A 20,752-nucleotide genomic window follows, 5' to 3' on the forward strand; every position below is an offset into this window, starting at 1 on the left:
CAGGAGTTGAAGTTAATATTTCAAGCAAATGCCCGGATTGAGAGATATGAAGTCTCCAATAAGTTCTATAGCTGCAAGATGGAGGAGAATAGTTCTGTCAGTGAACACATACTCAAAATGTCTGGGTATAATAATCACTTGATTCAACTGGGAGTTAATCTTCCTGATGATAGTGTCATTGACAGAATTCTCCAATCACTGCCACCAAGCTACAAGAGCTTCGTGATGAACTATAATATGCAAGGGATGAACAAGACTATTCCCGAGCTCTTCGCAATGCTAAAAGCCACGGAGGTAGAAATCAAGAAGGAGCATCAAGTGTTGATGGTTAACAAGACCACCAGTTTAAAGAAGAAGGGCAAAGGGAAGAAGAAGGGGAACTTCAAAAAGAACGCAAGCAAGTTGCTGCTCAAGAGAAGAAACCCAAGTCTGGACCTAAGCCTGAAACTGAGTGCTTCTACTGCAAGCAGACTGGACACTGGAAGCGGAACTGCCCCAAGTATTTGGCGGATAAGAAGGATGGCAAAGTGAACAAAGGTATATGTGATATACATGTTATTGATGTGTACCTTACTAATGCTCGCAGTAGCACCTAGGTATTTGATATAGGTGATGTTGCTAATATTTGCAACTCGAAACAGGGACTACGGATTAAGTGAAGATTGGCTAAGGACGAGGTGACGATGCACGTGGGAAATGGTTCCAAAGTCGATGTGATCGTGGTCGGCACGCTACCTCTACATCTACCATCGGGATTAGTTTTAGACCTAAATAATTGTTATTTGGTGCCAACGTTGAGCATGAACATTATATCTGGATCTTGTTTGATGCGAGACGGTTATTCATTTAAATCAGAGAATAATGGTTGTTCTATTTATATGAGTAATATCTTTTATGGTCATGCACCCTTGAAGAGTGGTCTATTTTTATTGAATCTCGATAGTAGTGATACACATGTTCATAGTGTTGAAACCAAAAGATGCAGAGTTGATAACGATAGTGCAACTTATTTGTGGCACTGCCGTTTAGGTCATATCGGTGTAAAGCGCATGAAGAAACTCCATACTGATGGGCTTTTGGAATCACTTGATTATGAATCACTTGGTACTTGCGAACCGTGTCTCATGGGCAAGATGACTAGAACGCCGTTCTCCGGAACTATGGAGCGAGCAACTGATTTGTTGGAAATCATACATACTGATGTTTGTGGTCCAATGAATGTTGAGGCTCGCGGCGGATATCGTTATTTTCTCACCTTCACAGATGATTTGAGTAGATATGGGTATATCTACTTAATGAAACACAAGTCTGAAACATTTGAAAAGTTCAAAGAATTTCAGAGTGAAGTGGAAAATCAGCGTAACAAGAAGATAAAGTTTCTACGATCTGATCGTGGAGGAGAATATTTGAGTCACGAGTTTGGTCTACACTTGAAACAATGCGGAATAGTTTCGCAACTCACGCCACCCAGAACACCACAACGAAATGGTGTGTCCAAACGTCGTAATCGTACTTTACTAGATATGGTGTGATCTATGATGTCTCTTACTGATTTACCGCTATCGTTTTGGGGTTATGCTTTAGAGACGGCCGCATTCACGTTAAATAGGGCACCATCAAAATCCGTTGAGACGACGCCTTATGAACTGTGGTTTGGCAAGAAACCAAAGTTGTCGTTTCTTAAAGTTTGGGGTTGCGATGCTTATGTGAAGAAACTTCAACCAGATAAGCTCGAACCCAAATCGGAGAAATGTGTCTTCATAGGATACCCAAAAGAGACTATTGGGTACACCTTCTATCACAGATCTGAGGGCAAGATTTTCGTTGCTAAAATTGGATCCTTTCTAGAGAAGGAGTTTCTCTCGAAAGAAGTGAGTGGGAGGAAAGTGGAACTTGATGAGATAACTGTATCTACTCCCTTATTGGAAAGTAGTTCATCACAAGAACCGGTTCCTGTGACAACTACACCAATTAGTGAGGAAGCTAATGATATTGATCATGAAACTTCAGATCAAGTTTCTACTGAACCTCGTAGGTCTACCAGAGTAAGATCCGCACCAGAGTGGTACGGTAATCCTATTATGGAAGTCATGTTACTTGACCATGATGAACCTACGAACTATGAGGAAGCGATGATGAGCCCAGATTCCGCAAAATGGCTAGAGGCCATGAAATCTGAGATGGGATCCATGCATGAAAACAAAGTATGGACTTTGGTTGACTTGCCCGATGATCGGCAAGCCATTGAGAATAAATGGATCTTCAAAAAGAAGACTGACGCTGATGGTAATGTAACTGTCTATAAAGCTCGACTTGTTGCGAAAGGTTTTCGACAAGTTCAAGGGGTTGACTACGATGAGACTTTCTCACCCGTAGCGATGCTTAAGTCTGTCCGAGTCATGTTAGCTATTGCTGCATTTCATGATTATGAACTTTAGCTAATGGATGTCAAAACTGCATTCTTGAATGGATTTCTGGAAGAAGAGTTGTATATGATGCAGCCAGAAGGTTTTGCTGATCCAAAAGGTGCTAAGAAAGTGTGCAAGCTCCAACAATCCATTTATGGACTGGTGCAAGCATCTCGGAGTTGGAATAAATGCTTTGATAGTGTGATCAAAGCATATGGTTTTATACTGACTTTTGGAGAAGCCTGTATTTACAAGAAAGTGAGTGGGAGCTCTGTAGCATTTGTGATATTATATGTAGATGACATATTATTAATTGGAAATGATATAGAATTTCTGGATAGCATAAAGGGATACTTGAATAAAAGTTTTTCAATGAAAGACCTCGGTGAAGCTACTTACATATTGGGCATCAAGATCTATAGAGATGGATGAAGACGCTTAATAGGACTTTCACAAAGCACATACCTTGATAAAATTTTGAAAAAGTTCAAAATGGATCAGGCAAAGAAAGGGTTCTTGCCCGTGCTACAAGGTGTAAAGTTGAGTCAAACTCGATGCCCGACCACAGCAGAAGATAGAGAGAAAATGAAAGATGTTCCCTATGCTTAAGCCATAGGCTCTATCATGTATGCAATGCTGCGTACCAGACCTGACGTATGCTTAGCAATAAGCTTGGCAGGAAGGTACCAAAGTAATTCAGGAGTGGATCACTGGACAGCGGTCAAGAACATCCTAAAATAACTGAAAAGGACTAAGGATATGTTTCTCGTATATGGAGGTGACAAAGAGCTAGTCATAAATGGTTACGTCGTTGCAAGCTTTGACACTGATCCGGACGATTCTAAATCGCAAACCGGATACGTGTTTTTATTAAACGGTGGAGCTGTAAGTTGGTGCAGTTCTAAACAAAGCGTTGTGGCGGGATCTACATGTGAAGCGGAGTACATAGCTGCTTCGGAAGCAGCAAATGAAGGAGTCTGGATGAAGGAGTTCATTTCCGATCTAGGTGTCATACCTAGTGCATCGGGACCAATGAAGATCTTCTGTGACAATACTGATGCAATTGCCTTCGCAAAAGAATCCAGATTTCACAAGAGGACCAAGCACATCAAGAGACGCTTCAATTCCATCCGGGATCAAGTCCAAGTCGAAGACATAGAAATTTGCAAGATACATACGGATCTGTATGTTGCAGACCCATTGACTAAGCCTCTCTCACGAGCAAAACATGATCAGCACCAAGACTCCATGGGTGTTAGAATCATTACTATGTAATCTAGATTATTGACTCTAGTGCAAGTGGGAGACTGAAGGGAATATGCCCTAGAGGCAATAATGAAGTTATTATTTATTTCCTCGTATCATGATAAATGTTCATTATTCATGCTAGAATTGCATTAACCGGAAACATGATACATGTGTGAATACATAGACAAACATATAGTCACTAGTATGCCTCTACTTGACTAGCTCATTAATCAAAGATGGTTATGTTTCCTAACCATAGACATGTGTTGTCATTTGATTAATGGGATCACATCATTAGGAATGATGTGATTGACATGACCCATTCCGTTAGCCTAGCACTTGATCGTTTAGTATATTGCTATTGCTTTCTTCATGACTTATACATGTTCCTGTAACTATGAGATTATGCAACTCCCGTTTACCGGAGGAACACTTTGGGTACTACCAAACGTCACAACGTAACTGGGTGATTATAAAGGAGTACTACAGGTGTCTCCGAAGGTACATGTTGAGTTGGCGTATTTCAAGATTAGGTTTTGTCACTCCTATTGTCGGAGAGGTATCTCTGGGCCCTCTCGGTAATGCACATCACTATAAGCCTTGCAAGCAATGTGACCAATGAGTTGGTTACGGGATGATGCATTACGTAACGAGTAAAGAGACTTGCCGGTAACGAGATTGAACTAGGTATTGGACACCGACGATCGAATCTCGGGCAAGTAACATACCGATGACAAAGGGAACAACGTATGTTGTTATGCGGTTTGACCGATAAAGATCTTCATAGAATATGTAGGAACCAATATGGGCATCCAGGTTCCGCTATTGGTTATTAACCGAGATGTTGGAAATATGCCCTAGAGGCAATAATAAAAAGCATTATTATTATATTTCTTTGTTCATGATAATTGTCTATATTCATGCTATAATTGTATTATCCAGAAATCGTAATACATGTGTGAATAACAGACACCAACATGTCCCTAGTAAGCCTCTAGTTGACTAGCTCGTTGATCAATAGATAGTCATGGTTTCCTGGCTATGGACATTGGATGTCATTGATAACGGGATCACATCATTAGGGTAATGATGTGATGGACAAGACCCAATCCTAAGCATAGCGTAAGATCGTATAGTTCATTTGCTAGAGCTTTTCTAATGTCAAGTATCTTTTCCTTTGACCATGAGATCGTGTAACTCCCGGATACCGTAGGAGTGCTTTGGGTGTATCAAACGTCACAACGTAACTGGGTGACTATAAAGGTGCACTACAGGTATCTCCGAAAGTGTCTGTTGGGTTGACACGGATCGAGACTGCGATTTGTCACTCCGTATAACGGAGAGGTATCACTGGGCCCACTCGGTAATGCATCATCATAATGAGCTCAAAGTGACCAAGTGTCTGGTCACGGGATCATGCATTACGGTACGAGTAAAGTGACTTGCCGGTAACGAGATTGAACGAGGTATTGGGATACCGACGATCGAATCTCGGGCAAGTAACATATCAATTGACAAAGGGAATTGTATACGGGGTTGCTTGAATCCTTGACATCGTGGTTCATCCGATGAGATCATCGTGGAGCATGTGGGAGCCAACATGGGTATCCAGATCCCGCTGTTGGTTATTGACCAGAGAGCGATCTCGGTCATGTCTACATGTCTCCCGAACCCGTAGGGTCTACACACTTAAGGTTCAGTGACGCTAGGGTTGTAGGGATATGTATATGCAGTAACCCGAATGTTGTTCGGAGTCTCGGATGAGATCCCGGACGTCACGAGGAGTTCCGGAATGGTCCGGAGGTAAAGATTTATATATGGGAAGTCCTGTTTCGGGCATCGGGACAAGTTTCGGTGTTGTCGGTATTGTATCGGGACCACCGGAAGGGTCCCGGGGGCCCACCGGGTGGGGCCACCTGCCCCGGGGGGCCACATGGGCTGTAGGGGGTGCGCCTTGGCCTGCATGGGCCAAGGGCACCAGCCCCAACATAGGCCCATGCGCCTAGGGTTTGAGAGGGAAGAGTCCTAGGAGGGGAAGGCACCTCCTAGGTGCCTTGGGGGGGAGGGAAACCCCCTTGGCCGCCGCCCCCCCTAGGAGATTTGATCTCCTAGGGCCGGCGCCCCCCCCCTAGGCCCTCCTATATATAGTGGGGGAAGGAGGGCTTTCACCCCACGCCTTTGGTTACCTCCTTCTCCCTCTCCAACACCTCCTCCTCCTCCATAGCGCTTGGCGAAGCCCTGCCCGGAGTACTGCAGCTCCATCAACACCACGCCGTCGTGCTGCTGCTGGTGCCATCTCCCTCAACCTCTCCTCTCCCCTTGCTGGATCAAGAAGGAGGAGACGTGGCTGTTCCGTACGTGTGTTGAACGCGGAGGTGCCGTCCGTTCGATGCTAGAATCTCCGGTGATCTGAATCACGGCGAGTACGACTCCATCAACCCCGTTCCATTGAACGCTTCCGCACGCGATCTACAAGTGGTATGTAGATGCAATCACTCGCCCATGACTCGTTGCTAGATGAACTCATAGATGGATCTTGGTGAAACCGTAGGAAAAATTTTAATTTTCTGCAACGTTCCCCAACAGTGGCATCATGAGCTAGGTCTATGCGTAGTTCTTCTTGCACGAGTAGAACACAATTTGTTGTGGGCGTAGATTTGTCAACTTTCTTGCCGCTACTAGTCTTATCTTGCTTCAGCGGTATTGTGGGATGAAGCGGCCCGGACCAACCTTACACGAGACCGGTTCCACCGACTAACATGCACTAGTTGCATAAGGTGGCTGGCGGGTGTCTGTCTCTCCCACTTTAGTTGGAGCGGATTCGATGAAAAGGGTCCTTATGAAGGGTAAATAGAAGTTGATAAATCACGTTGTGGCTTTCATGTAGGTAAGAAAACGTTCTTGCTAGAACCCTACTTCAGCCACGTAAAACTTGCAACAACAATTAGAGGACGTCTAACTTGTTTTTGCAGCAAGTGCTTTGTGATATGATATGGCCAAAGTTGTGATGAATGATGAATGATCTATATGTGATGTATGAGATGTTCATGCTATTGTAATAGGAATCACGACTTGCATGTCGATGAGTATGACAACTGGCAGGAGCCATAGGAGTTGTCTTTATTTTTTGTATGACCTGCGTGTCATTGAAGAACGCCATGTAAACTACTTTACTTTATTACTAAACGCGTTAGTCATAGAAGTAGAAGTAGTCGTTGGCGTGACAACTTCATGAAGACACGATGATGGAGATCATGATGATGGAGATCATGGTGTCATGCCGGTGACAAGATGATCATGGAGCCCCAAAGATGAAGATCAAAGGAGCTATATGATATTGGCCATATCATGTCACTACTTTATATAATTGCATGTGATGTTTATTATGTTTTATGCATCTTGTTTACTTAGGACGACGGTAGTAAATAAGATGATCCCTTACAAAAATTTCAAGAAGTGTTCTCCCCTAACTGTGCACCGTTGCTACAGTTCGTCGCTTCTAAGCACCACGTGATGATCGGGTGTGATGGATTCTTACGTTCACATACAACGGGTGTAAGACAGTTTTACACAGCGAAAACACTTAGGGTTAACTTGACGAGCCTAGCATGTACAGACATGGCCTCGGAACACGGAGACCGAAAGGTCGAACACGAGTCGTATGGAAGATACGATCAACATGAGAATGTTCACCGACGATGACTAGTCCGTCTCACGTGATGATTGGACACGGCCTAGTCGACTCGGATCGTGTAACACTTAGATGACTAAGAGGGATGTCTATCTAAGTGGGAGTTCATTATAATTTGATTAGATGAACTTAATTATCATGAACTTAGTCTAAATATTTTACAATATGTCTTGTAGATCAAATGGCCAACGTAGTCCTCAACTTCAACGCGTTCCTAGAGAAAACTAAGCTGAAAGACGATGGCAGCAACTACACGGACTGGGTCCGGAACCTGAGGATCATCCTCATAGCTGCCAAGAAAGATTACGTCCTACAAGCACCGCTAGGTGATGCACCTGTTCTCCCTGCAGAACAAGACGTTATGAACGCTTGGCAGGCACGTACCGATGACTACTCCCTCGTTCAGTGCGGCATGCTTTACAGCTTAGAGCCGGGGCTCCAAAAGCGTTTTGAGAGACATGGAGCATATGAGATGTTCGAAGAGCTGAAAATGGTTTTCCAAGCTCATGCCCGGGTCGAGAGATATGAAGTCTCCGACAAATTCTTCAGCTGTAAGATGGAGGAAAATAGTTCTGTCAGTGAGCACATACTCACTATGTCTGGGTTACATAACCGCTTGACTCAGCTCGGAGTTAATCTCCCGGATGATGCGATCATTGACAGAATCCTTCAGTCGCTTCCACCGAGCTACAAGAGCTTTGTGATGAACTTCAATATGCAGGGGATGGAAAAGACCATTCCTGAAGTATTTGCTATGCTGAAATCAGCAGAGGTAGAAGTCAAGAAGGAACATCAAGTGTTGATGGTCAATAAAACCACTAAGTTCAAGAAGGGCAAGGGTAAAAAGAACTTCAAGAAGGACGGCAAGGTAGTTGCCGCGCCCAGCAAGCAAGCTGCCGGGAAGAAGCCAAAGAATGGACCCAAGCCCGAGACTGAGTGCTTTTATTGCAAGGAAAGTGGTCACTGGAAGCGGAACTGCCCCAAATACTTAGCGGACAAGAAGGCTGGCAAAACCAAAGGTATATTTAATATACATGTAATTGATGTGTACCTTACCAGTAATCGTAGTGACTCCTGGGTATTTGATACTGGTGCCGTTGCTCATATTTGTAACACATGGCAGGAGCTGCGGAATAAACGGAGACTGGCGAAGGACGAGGTGACGATGCGCGTCGGGAATGGTTCCAAGGTCGATGTGATCGCCGTCGGCACGCTACCTCTACATTTACCTACGGGATTAGTTTTGAACCTCAATAATTGTTATTTAGTGCCAAGTTTGAGCATGAACATTGTATCAGGATCTCGTTTAATTCGAGATGGCTACTCATTTAAATCCGAGAATAATGGTTGTTCTATTTATATGAGAGATATGTATTATGGTCATGCTCCGATGGTGAATGGTTTATTCTTTATGAATCTCGAGCGTAATGCTACACATATTCATAGTGTAAGTACCAAAAGATGTAAGATTGATAGTGATAGTCCCACATACTTGTGGCACTGCCGCCTTGGTCACATAGGTGTCAAACGCATGAAGAAGCTCCATGCTGATGGACTTTTAGAGTCTCTTGATTACGAATCATTTGACACGTGCGAGCCATGCCTCATGGGTAAAATGACCAAGACTCCGTTCTCAGGAATAATGGAGCGAGCAACCAACTTATTGGAAATCATACATACTGATGTGTGCGGTCCAATGAGTGTTGAGGCTCGCGGTGGCTATCGTTATGTTCTCACCCTCACTGATGACTTGAGTAGATATGGGTATGTCTACTTAATGAAACACAAGTCTGAGACCTTTGAAAAGTTCAAGGAATTTCAGAGTGAAGTTGAGAATCAATGTGACAGGAAAATCAAGTTTCTACGATCAGATCGTGGAGGAGAATATTTGAATCACGAATTTGGCACACACTTAAGAAAATGTGGAATAGTTTCACAACTCACGCCGCCTGGAACGCCTCAGCGTAATGGTGTGTCCGAACGTCGTAATCGCACTCTATTAGATATGGTGCGATCTATGATGTCTCTTGCCGATTTACCACTATCTTTTTGGGGCTATGCTTTAGAGACTGCCGCATTCACTTTAAATAGGGCACCGTCGAAATACGTTGAGACGACACCAGATGAATTATGGTCTGGGAAGAAACCTAAGCTGTCGTTTCTAAAAGTTTGGGGATGCGATGCTTATGTCAGGAAACTTCAACCTGAAAAGCTCGAACCCAAATCGGAAAAATGTGTCTTCATAGGATACCCTAAAGAAACTATTGGGTATATCTTCTATCTCAGATCCGAAGGCAAGATCTTTGTTGCCAAGAATGGGTCCTTTCTGGAGAAAGAGTTTCTCTCGAGAGAAGTAAGTGGGAGGAAAGTAGAGCTTGATGAAGTATTACCTCTTGAACCAGAAAATGGCGCAACTCAAGAAAATGTTCCTGAGGTGCCTACACCGACTAGAGAGGAAGTTAATGATAATGATCAAGATACTTCTGATCAAGCTCCTACTGAAATTCGAAGGTCCACAAGGACACGTTCCACACCAGAGTGGTACGGGAACCCTGTCTTGGAAATCATGTTGTTAGACAATAGTGAACCTTCGAATTATGAAGAAGCGATGGCGGGCCCGGATTCCGACAAATGGCTAGAAGCCATGAAATCCGAGATAGGATCCATGTATGAAAACGAAGTATGGACTTTGACTGACTTGCCCGTTGAACGGCGAGCCATAGAAAATAAATGGATCTTTAAGAAGAAGACAGACGCGGATGGTAATGTGACCATCTATAAAGCTCGGCTTGTTGCTAAGGGTTATCGACAAGTTCAAGGGGTTGACTACGATGAGACTTTCTCACCGGTAGCGAAGCTGAAGTCCGTCCGAATCATGTTAGCGATTGCCGCATTCTATGATTATGAAATATGGCAAATGGACGTCAAAACGGCATTCCTTAATGGTTTCCTTAAGGAAGAATTGTATATGATGCAGCCGGAAGGTTTTGTCGATCCTAAGAATGCTGACAAGGTGTGCAAGCTCCAACGCTCGATTTATGGGCTGGTGCAAGCATCTCGGAGTTGGAACATTCGTTTTGATGAGATGATCAAAGCGTTTGGATTTACGCAGACTTATGGAGAAGCCCGCGTTTACAAGAAAGTGAGTGGGAGCTCTGTAGCATTTCTCATATTATATGTAGATGACATACTTTTGATGGGAAATGATATAGAACTCTTGGACAGCATTAAGGCCTACTTGAATAAAAGTTTTTTAATGAAGGACCTTGGAGAAGCTGCTTATATATTAGGCATCAAGATCTATACGGATAGATCGAGACGCCTCATAGGTCTTTCACAAAGCACATATCTTGATAAGATTTTGAAGAAGTTCAAAATGGATCAGTCCAAGAAAGGGTTCTTGCCTGTTTTGCAAGGTGTGAAATTGAGCTCAGCTCAATGTCCGACCACGGCAGAAGATATAGAAGAGATGAGTGTCATCCCCTATGCCTCAGCCATAGGTTCTATTATGTATGCCATGCTGTGTACCAGACCTGATGTAAACCTTGCCGTAAGTTTGGTAGGAAGGTACCAAAGTAATCCCGGCAAGGAACACTGGACAGCGGTCAAGAATATCCTGAAGTACCTGAAAAGGACTAAGGAAATGGTTCTCGTTTATGGAGGTGACGAAGAGCTCGTTGTAAAGGGTTACGTCGACGCTAGCTTCGACACAGATCTGGATGACTCTAAGTCACAAACCGGATACGTGTATATTTTGAATGGTGGGGCAGTAAGCTGGTGCAGTTGCAAGCAGAGCGTCATGGCGGGATCTACATGTGAAGCGGAGTACATGGCAGCCTCGGACGCAGCACATGAAGCAATATGGGTGAAGGAGTTCATCACCGACCTAGGAGTCATACCCAATGCGTCGGGGCCGATCAAGCTCTTCTGTGACAACACTGGAGCTATTGCACTTGCCAAGGAGCCCAGGTTTCACAAGAAGACAAGGCACATCAAGCGTCGCTTCAACTCCATTCGTGAAAATGTTCAAGATGGAGAGATAGAGATTTGTAAAGTACATACGGACCTGAATGTAGCGGATCCGTTGACTAAACCTCTCCCTAGAGCAAAACATGATCAACATCAGAATTCCATGGGTGTTCGATTCATCACAATGTAACTAGGTTATTGACTCTAGTGCAAGTGGGAGACTGTTGGAAATATGCCCTAGAGGCAATAATAAAAAGCATTATTATTATATTTCTTTGTTCATGATAATTGTCTTTATTCATGCTATAATTGTATTATCCGGAAATCGTAATACATGTGTGAATAACAGACACCAACATGTCCCTAGTAAGCCTCTAGTTGACTAGCTCGTTGATCAATAGATAGTCATGGTTTCCTGGCTATGGACATTGGATGTCATTGATAACGGGATCACATCATTAGGGTAATGATGTGATGGACAAGACCCAATCCTAAGCATAGCGTAAGATCGTATAGTTCGTTTGCTAGAGCTTTTCTAATGTCAAGTATCTTTTCCTTTGACCATGAGATCGTGTAACTCCCGGATACCATAGGAGTGCTTTGGGTGTATCAAACGTCACAACGTAACTGGGTGACTATAAAGGTGCACTACAGGTATCTCCGAAAGTGTCTGTTGGGTTGACACGGATCGAGATTGGATTTGTCACTCCGTATAACGGAGAGGTATCACTGGGCCCACTCGGTAATGCATCATCATAATGAGCTCAAAGTGACCAAGTGTCTGGTCACGGGATCATGCATTACGGTACGAGTAAAGTGACTTGCCGGTAACGAGATTGAATGAGGTATTGGGATACCGACGATCGAATCTCGGGCAAGTAACATATCGATTGACAAAGGGAATTGTATACGGGGTTGCTTGAATCCTCGACATCGTGGTTCATCCGATGAGATCATCATGGAGCATGTGCGAGCCAACATGGGTATCCAGATCCCGCTGTTGGTTATTGACCGGAGAGCGATCTCGGTCATGTCTACATGTCTCCCGAACCCGTAGGGTCTACACACTTAAGGTTCAGTGACGCTAGGGTTGTAGGGATATGTATATGCAGTAACCCGAATGTTGTTCGGAGTCCCGGATGAGATCCCGGACGTCACGAGGAGTTCCGGAATGGTCCGGAGGTAAAGATTTATATATGGGAAGTCCTGTTTCAGGCATCGGGACAAGTTTCGGTGTTATCGGTATTGTACCGGGACCACCGGAAGGGTCCCAGGGGCCCACCGGGTGGGGCCACCTGCCCCGGGGGGCCACATGGGCTGTAGGGGGTGTGCCTTGGCCTGCATGGGCCAAGGGCACCAGCCCCAACATAGGCCCATGCGCCTAGGGTTTGAGAGGGAAGAGTCCTAGGAGGGGAAGGCACCTCCTAGGTGCCTTGGGGGGGAGGGAAACCCCCTTGGCCGCCGCCCCCCCTAGGAGATTTGATCTCCTAGGGCCGGCGCCCCCCCCCCTAGGCCCTCCTATATATAGTGGGGGAAGGAGGGCTTTCATCCCACACCTTTGGTTGCCTCCTTCTCCCTCTCCAACACCTCCTCCTCCTCCATAGCGCTTGGCGAAGCCCTGCCCGGAGTACTGCAGCTCCATCAACACCACGCCGTCGTGCTGCTACTGGTGCCATCTCCCTAAACCTCTCCTCTCCCCTTGCTGGATCAAGAAGGAGGAGACGTGGTTGTTCCGTACGTGTGTTGAACGCGGAGGTGCCGTCCGTTCGGTGCTAGAATCTCCGATGATCTGAATCACGGCGAGTACGACTCCATCAACCCCGTTCCATTGAACGCTTCCGCACGCGATCTACAAGTGGTATGTAGATGCAATCACTCTCCCATGACTCGATGCTAGATGAACTCATAGATGGATCTTGGTGAAACTATAGGAAAAATTTTAATTTTCTGCAACGTTCCCCAACACGAGAATAGTTCTAGGTCATGTCTACATAGTTCTCGAACCCGTAGGGTCCGCACGCTTAACGTTACGATGACAGTTTTATTATGAGTTTATAAGTTTTGATGTACCGAAGTTTGTTTGGAGTCCCGGATGTGATCACGGACATGACGAGGAGTCTCGAAATGGTCGAGACATAATGATTGATATATTGGAAGCCTATGTTTGGACATCAGAAGTGTTCCGGGTGAAATCGGCATTCTACCGGAGTACCGGGGGGTTACCGGAACCCTCCCGGGGGTTATTGGGCCTACATGGGCCATAAGGGAGAAGAGGAGAGGAGACAAGAGGTGGGCCGCGCCCCCTCCCCTCCCTAGTCCGAATAGGACAAGGAGAGGGGGGCGGCGCCCCCCCCCCTTTCCTTCCCCTCTTCCTACTCCTACTCCAACTAGGAAAGAAGGGAGTCCTACTCCCGGTGGGAGTAGGACTCCCCCCCTTGGCGCGCCCTCCTTGGCCGGCCACCTCCTCCCCCTGGCTCCTTTATATACGGGGGCGGGGGGGCACCCTAGAACCCACAAGTTGATCTACGGATCGTTCCTTAGCTGTGTGCGGTGCCCCCCTCCACCATATTCCACCTCGGTCATATCGTCGCGGAGTTTAGGCGAAGCCCTGCGCCGGTAGAACATCATCATCGTCACCATGCCGTCGTGCTGACGGAACTCATCCCCGAAGGTTTGCTGGATCGGAGCCCGGGGATCGTCATCGAGCTGAACGTGTGCTGAAGTCAGAGGTGCCGTACGTTCGGTGCTTGGATCGGTCGGATCGTGAAGACGTACGACTATATCAACCGCGTTGTCATAACGCTTCCGCTTACGGTCTACGAGGGTACGTGGACGACACTCTCCCTTCTCGTTGCTATGCCATCACCATGATCTTGCGTGTGCGTAGGAAATTTTTTGAAATTACTATGTTCCCAACAATTGCAACACTCAGATGGCATTGGAGGAATAAATGTCAATACTATTTGGAGCAAGATTTAGAAATTATCTTGTCCAGCAAAAGTGAAGATCTTTATTTGGTGTACCTTACATGGAACCCTCCCGTGTCGTGTTACACTTGCTAATAGACATATGAAAGTTTCGCCCACCTGCCCATCATGTTTGAACGGGCATGAAGATACTAAACACTTATTATTTTTATGTCAAAAGGCAAAAGAGGTGTGGGAGAAACTGGGATTGCAGGAAGCCATTAAAAAAGCCTGTGCGGTCGATCGTGCGGGAGAGGCAGTACTTGAATTTCTAATTTTTATGCTAGAACATGAGCTATCTACAGTGGGCACACAGAATGTTCGCGAACTGATCGTTATAACAGCCTGGTATTTATGGTGGGAAAGACGTTCGCTAGTTCATCAGGGGAAGACCCAAGATGCATACCAAATTTCGATGGGAGCCCGTGCTATAACGACGAACTATGTTATTGCCCAATCCTCCAAGGCAACAAATAAAATAGAGGCATGGACGAGACCCCCTCTAGGTTTTGTGAAATTAAATGTCGATTCTTCTTTCGATCAAGACATGCTTAGAGGCACAGCGGGAGCTGTACTTAGAGATGATAAAGGAAGATTTATTGTTGGAGGGAATTGGAAGATGGATTGGTGTGCAGATGTTTTAACAGCAGAAGCCATGGCACTACGTTTTGGCTTATTACTTGCACAAAAGGCGGGAAGTAACCGACTTATTGTTAACTCCGACAATATGGAAGTAATTGACACGATGAAGAATGGAGGACATACAGCGGGAGCGGCGGCAGCTGTGTTTGATGATTGTTATTTTTTGGCTTGTGATTTTTCGTTAGTTAGATTTGAACACTTTAATAGGAAGGAAAATAAAGTAGCTCATGAAGTTGCTAGAGTAGCCAAATTTTCTGAGACAAGGGATTGGTTTGAGGAACCTATGAACAATATTCTAAATTTTTTTATAGACGATGTAACCATTATTACTAATAAATAAAAAGGATGTTTTATTTCAAAAAAAAGACTGGAGACAACAGACAAGAGCGACCACCAGGAAGACATTAATTGTAGAGCAACGCAACGTCACAGCACATCAGTCACCCACCAAAAATGCTAGATATATAAGCTCCTTCCAAACTTTCTAAACACATCCCCTGATTACAATGGGGGTGAGCCCGCGCCTCTACTAATGACTAATTAAAAACCGCCACAACACCCTGTAAACCCCTCATGCCTGAAACATCATGTATGTGTAGCAAAGCTCGTCACCCACACATCAGTTGGTGTACACTTAGGGCATCTCCAGCCGCGCCCCCAAGAAGGCCTCCCCAGGCGATTTTTTCGCGCCGGCGCCGAAAAAACGGCCCAGTCGCGCCCCCAGGACGCCGAAAATCGCCGGTTCGGACCTTTTTTCCGCCCGGCGGTCACAGGCCGAACCCGGCGCGCTGGGGAGCCGTTGGGGGCTCCGGCGCTAGGGAAAAGCACGCCTGGCCCACACCGACAGGGGAAAAGTCAAGTTTTTCTTCCCCCGACTCGCCTCGCACCCCCCGCGCCCTCGGCCACCACTAGCTGTATCCCGGCGACGGGCGCCGGCCTACTCCGCTAGATAGCCATTCCCCGCCGGAAAATAGCAGCGCTTCGCTGCGGCAGCCCCTCCCGCAGCACTAGGCGCTGCCGGCCGCCGTTTCCGGCCGCGAAGGCGCGGTTTAACGGCAGGTACACGCCCACCGAGCGCAAGGTGTTCGGCGTTTTGACTGACTAGGCGATGGACTCCGATGAGGAGGAAGAGCTCGCCGCGCTGCTGGAGGAGGAAGCCGCGGCCGACGTCCAGGAAGAAGAGCATCTGATGGTGCTCGCCGCCCTCGCCCAGCTGCTAGCGAGCAGTGAAAAGCCGCGTCGAGGTGGCTCGGCGTCGGGGCGGGTGAAAGCAAAGAACCGGCATCGTCTGCAAGGCTACTGCATGCTCTACTCCGACTACTTCGCCGATGCTCCACTTCATGGCGAGAGAACATTTCGGCGCCGTTATCGGATGAGCCGAAAGCTCTTCCTCAGGATTGTGAATTCCATCCGGGAGTTCGACAACTACTTCAAGTGCAAGATGGATTGCACTGGTGCTCTTGGATTCACCTCCATCCAGAAGTGCACGACAGCGATGAGGATGCTTGCATATGGAGCTCCCTATGGGCGCATGACCGAGTCCACCAGCATAGAGTGTTTCTACAAGTTCTGTCGGGCAGTGGTGGCAGTGTTTGGGCCACAATACTTGAGAGCACCCAATGCGGAAGACACTGCTCGGATCCTAGCCCAGAATGCAGCAAGAGGATTTCCTGGGATGCTTGGAAGCATCGACTGCATGCATTGGAAATGGAAGAACTGCCCATTTGGTTGGCAGGGGATGTACAAAGGCGCCAAAGGCGGTTGCAGTGTGGTGCTTGAGGCGGTAGCCACACAGCACCTCTGGATTTGGCACTCCTTCTTTGGTATTGCCAGAAACTCACAATGACATCAACGTGTTGCAGTGCTCTCCTGTTTTTGCCAAGCTCGTTGAGGGCCATTCTCCTCCGGTGAACTTCGAGATCAATGGGCACCAATACAACAAGGGGTACTATCTAGCTGACGGCATCTATCCGAGATGGTCGACATTTGTGAAGACGATCTCAAACCCTGTGCCAGGAGGCAAGAACGCCTGGTTTGCGAAGCTTCAGGAGGCTTGCAGGAAGGATGTCGAGCGGGCATTTGGTGTGCTCCAATCTCGATTCGCTGTTGTTCGGTACCCTGCTCAGACCTGGTCGAAAGATCAAATGTGAGAGATCATGACTTGTTGTGTCATCTTGCACAACATGATCATCAAGAGCGAGCAAGAAGACCCAGTGTTTGACACTGAACCATACTACAGGCAGGGTCCTCTAGCCGAAGTTGATCACCAGCTACCGGCAACTTGGACTGCCTATCTCAGTATGCGTCAAGAGATCCGAGACCCACAGGTGCATCATCAACTGCAGAAAGATCTGATTGAGCACCTATGGAGGCTCAAGGGGGACGCCGCGTGATGAAATACGAGTTTTTATTTGTTGAACTATATAATTTGTATTGAACTATTTGTTGTTGTACTATTTTGTTGAAGTATTTGATTTTTCTGTGATGAAATATGTGATAAGGAATAATTATGTTGATAATTGAACGCCGAGACAGGGCGAAACCACGCCGAATATGGGCCTATTTTCGTCCATATGGGCCGTTTATTCGCCGAAATTGGGCTGCAAAGTGGGCCAATTTCGGCGCCTGGGGGCGAGCTGGGGGCGGCGACTGAGCGAAAAACCGCCCCCGCGCCGAGTGTCTCGCCGGCTCGCCCTCAGGGGGCGATTTTTGTGCGTCCTGGGGGGGGCCAACGGCTGAAGATGCCCTTAGCAAGCAGGAACTGACGACGCGCCTCGTCAGTTGCCTCCAGCAGCCCAGGCGATCCGAAGGAGCTCAACACGTCAATGATTGCGTATCTGCCGGGATGGAGCGGCTCGATGGTTTTCTAGCCCGGCCTCCGCTTCCAACTTGACAATTTCGCCTCTCCTTGATCCTCGAGAGTTTGTCGAGGCTATTTTTAGATCATTTTTTGAGGTATTTCTCCATGATTTGCGATTTCATTCGTGTTTTTTCTTCTTTTCTTTTGCGGGTAATTCGTGTTGTTGTTGTGGCTGCTGCATTTTCCGTGCCGTAGCGCCTGCATGTGTGAGCCGTGAGCTTTGGGTTTGATGGATCGGCGCATCACGTCCACATGCACGTTGAGGAAGCACATCAGCCGTCCCTATGAACTATCGTGCCAGCCGTGGCAGCGGAGACTTCGAGTCTCTCTGGCCAACATTATCTTCTCGCCCAAGCCGCTACCGATCTCATATCTGCATTCCGGAGCGATTTCGATGCTGACAAAAGACGAGGACGTACTTGGTCCAAGATTTCGGTGCCGAACAGAGAGAGAGAGACTCGTCGTGCATCCACGTGCATCGGTCGATGATGTTTGTCTGTAGCTGCATATCCATCGCATCAACCAGACAAGGCCTGGTTCATTTAAGCACGAGTGGAAACTGCTGACTTTACACACGCTACCAGTTCTTCTACCGTGATCCTCAAGAAAAAATAGTTCTTGTACTGTGTCGATGATTAACTGCTCGTTTATGGAGGGTGTATATTTGGTAACTTAATTACCTTTTTTTAGGATGCTTCATTGCATGGTTACACAAGGACTGGTCACTTTGTTTTTCAACTAAGAGCATCTACAACCAGAGTTGGTAAATTTGGGCCCAAATACGGCCATGAACGCGCCCGCGGACAATGCTTGACCGGCCTCAACCAACTCCATTTGCATCCACAACCCTTACTTTTGAAATTTTGAATTGATGCAAACACATATACATCTCGATGATCACACACAAACAATGAATAATGACGGAGGTTATACCCAAGGGGTAGGCCCATATATACATATGGCGAAGCCTAAGGCCCATTGCGAGTCGAAATAAGGTCCAAATACAACCCAAGACAATGAGTCGAAATATGGCCCAGCCTAAGTCCCAGTAAGACTATATAACCCAAGACATGATAGTCTAGAGAGGATACACGTTCCAATAAACCGTGACAATGGTTCCAGCAAATCACCGCGTTGGTTGCAGCATCTCGTCGATCTATCGACGGCCCTTCCCACAAACAGGGTCTCTGGTTCCAGCAAATGGCGATGCCGATTCCAGCAAATCGTGACACCAAGCGTTTCCCAATAAAACTCGTGGACTAGCGCTCGACCCGTGCCGACTTTGCCGAGGGCGTGCTCCACAAACCCTAGCGCCGCCACTCTACATCCCTCCTCCTCCTGCCGCGCCGCCGCCGGAGGACATCGCGGAGCGAAGCTCGTGCGGCCCACTGCGGCGTGGGCTTTCCTCTCGCGGCGGCAACCCGGATTTGATGGGCACGGAGACAGGCGGCGCGTCGGTGTGCGCTTGGACACGAGGTCACTGTGGTCAACGACGGGGCTCAGCGGTTGGTTGGACGCGGTTTGCAGCGGTCCCTAGTGTCTGGTTTCGGACTGCGATTGTGGGAGGGTTCATGCATGCATGGGTGGGCGCTGGTTGGGGTGCCGTTGCAACCAGGCATTTCCTGCGGATGTGTGTGACCTCCAGCGGCACTTGGGCCGGGCCTAGCATGGTGGCTTGTCTCCCCATGTCGGCGCACGGTACCTCGGTTGGTGACGGTGATCTAGATCTTGGTTAGCCTGGCGATGGGACTGTGTTGGTGCGGCGACCTCCTGTGGCTCCACGGCGACGGTGTACATCGAAAGATCTTTGGGGAGTTCATCTCTCCAGATCCGATGGTTGACTTCGACGAGGAGCTGCAAACTATGGATGGCGGCTTGACGCGGAGAAATAGTCGTGCAGCGGCGCATCACATATAGCTGCGGGGATCGTGGAATAGTGGTGGTGACAGTACATTTGTGACGTCGATGGTGGTGCTTCTTGAGTACCCAGTACCGAGCCCAGAGGTGAAAGTCCAGATCTGAAGTCTGGCAATGGCAATGTTTATACGGGCTCAAACTCGTCGTGCTAGATCAGAAACTGTATCCAAAACCGTAAAATTTATAAAACATGTTTCGCGCAAGAAATTTAACGCAAAAATTCGCCGGAGCATAGATTATTCTTCACATAGGGGCAGATCGTTCGTACACAACATAGATATATTTACATAAAAGCTCGACGGAGCTACGCTACCGTAGCATTAGACAAAATGGAGCTCACTGGAGCTCGTGCGGTAGCCGACCAGCGGCGGCGCTCAATCGGAGTCATCGTCGGAGGTGAGGAGGACGAAGATTCGCTCCTGCTCATCGGCCCCGCGGCGCCAATCCTCCTTCTTGTCGCCGAATGCGAGGGCCGACGTGACTCCCTGCTCGTAGAGCACGGTGTCGATCTCGTCGTCCCTCCGACGGCGTTGCCGCTCCGCTTCCTCCTCCCACGCACTGCGTGCAAGAAACGTGGGCAAAATGGCGTCCGCCTTCGCTGGGGGAGGAAGTCCTCCGGCCCGACGACGCCATCGGCACGTCGCTCCGGCCCCGTGGCGTGTGTACTGCAAGGCGGCGCGCTTCCGCGCTGCGTAGGATCTGACGCAACACGCCCGCTCGGGGTCACCGTTGTCACGATGGGCGGAGTTGGCCATCGCGGGCGGCGGATTGGAGGCGCGAGCGGCGGATTGGAGGCGCGAGCGGCGGATCTGCGGCACCGGCGGTGAGGGCTTGGGGATTTTCGCGGCGGAGGAGGGATAGGGTTCGGGCCCATATCCAGCAGTCGAACCCGCACATATACTGGTCGAGGGGAAGCGTTTCCGGGCCACCGCAAAAGTTTTACGAGCCAGGCCGCGTTTACGGTGTCTGTTCTGGCAGACAAAACGGCCCAAACCCGTATAATCGCCGGAATTTTACAGTTCCGGCGATTATACGGTGTCTGCTAGAGATG

Source organism: Triticum dicoccoides, chromosome 5B, assembly GCF_002162155.2.
Source record: "Triticum dicoccoides isolate Atlit2015 ecotype Zavitan chromosome 5B, WEW_v2.0, whole genome shotgun sequence".
Taxonomy (NCBI): domain Eukaryota; kingdom Viridiplantae; phylum Streptophyta; class Magnoliopsida; order Poales; family Poaceae; genus Triticum; species Triticum dicoccoides.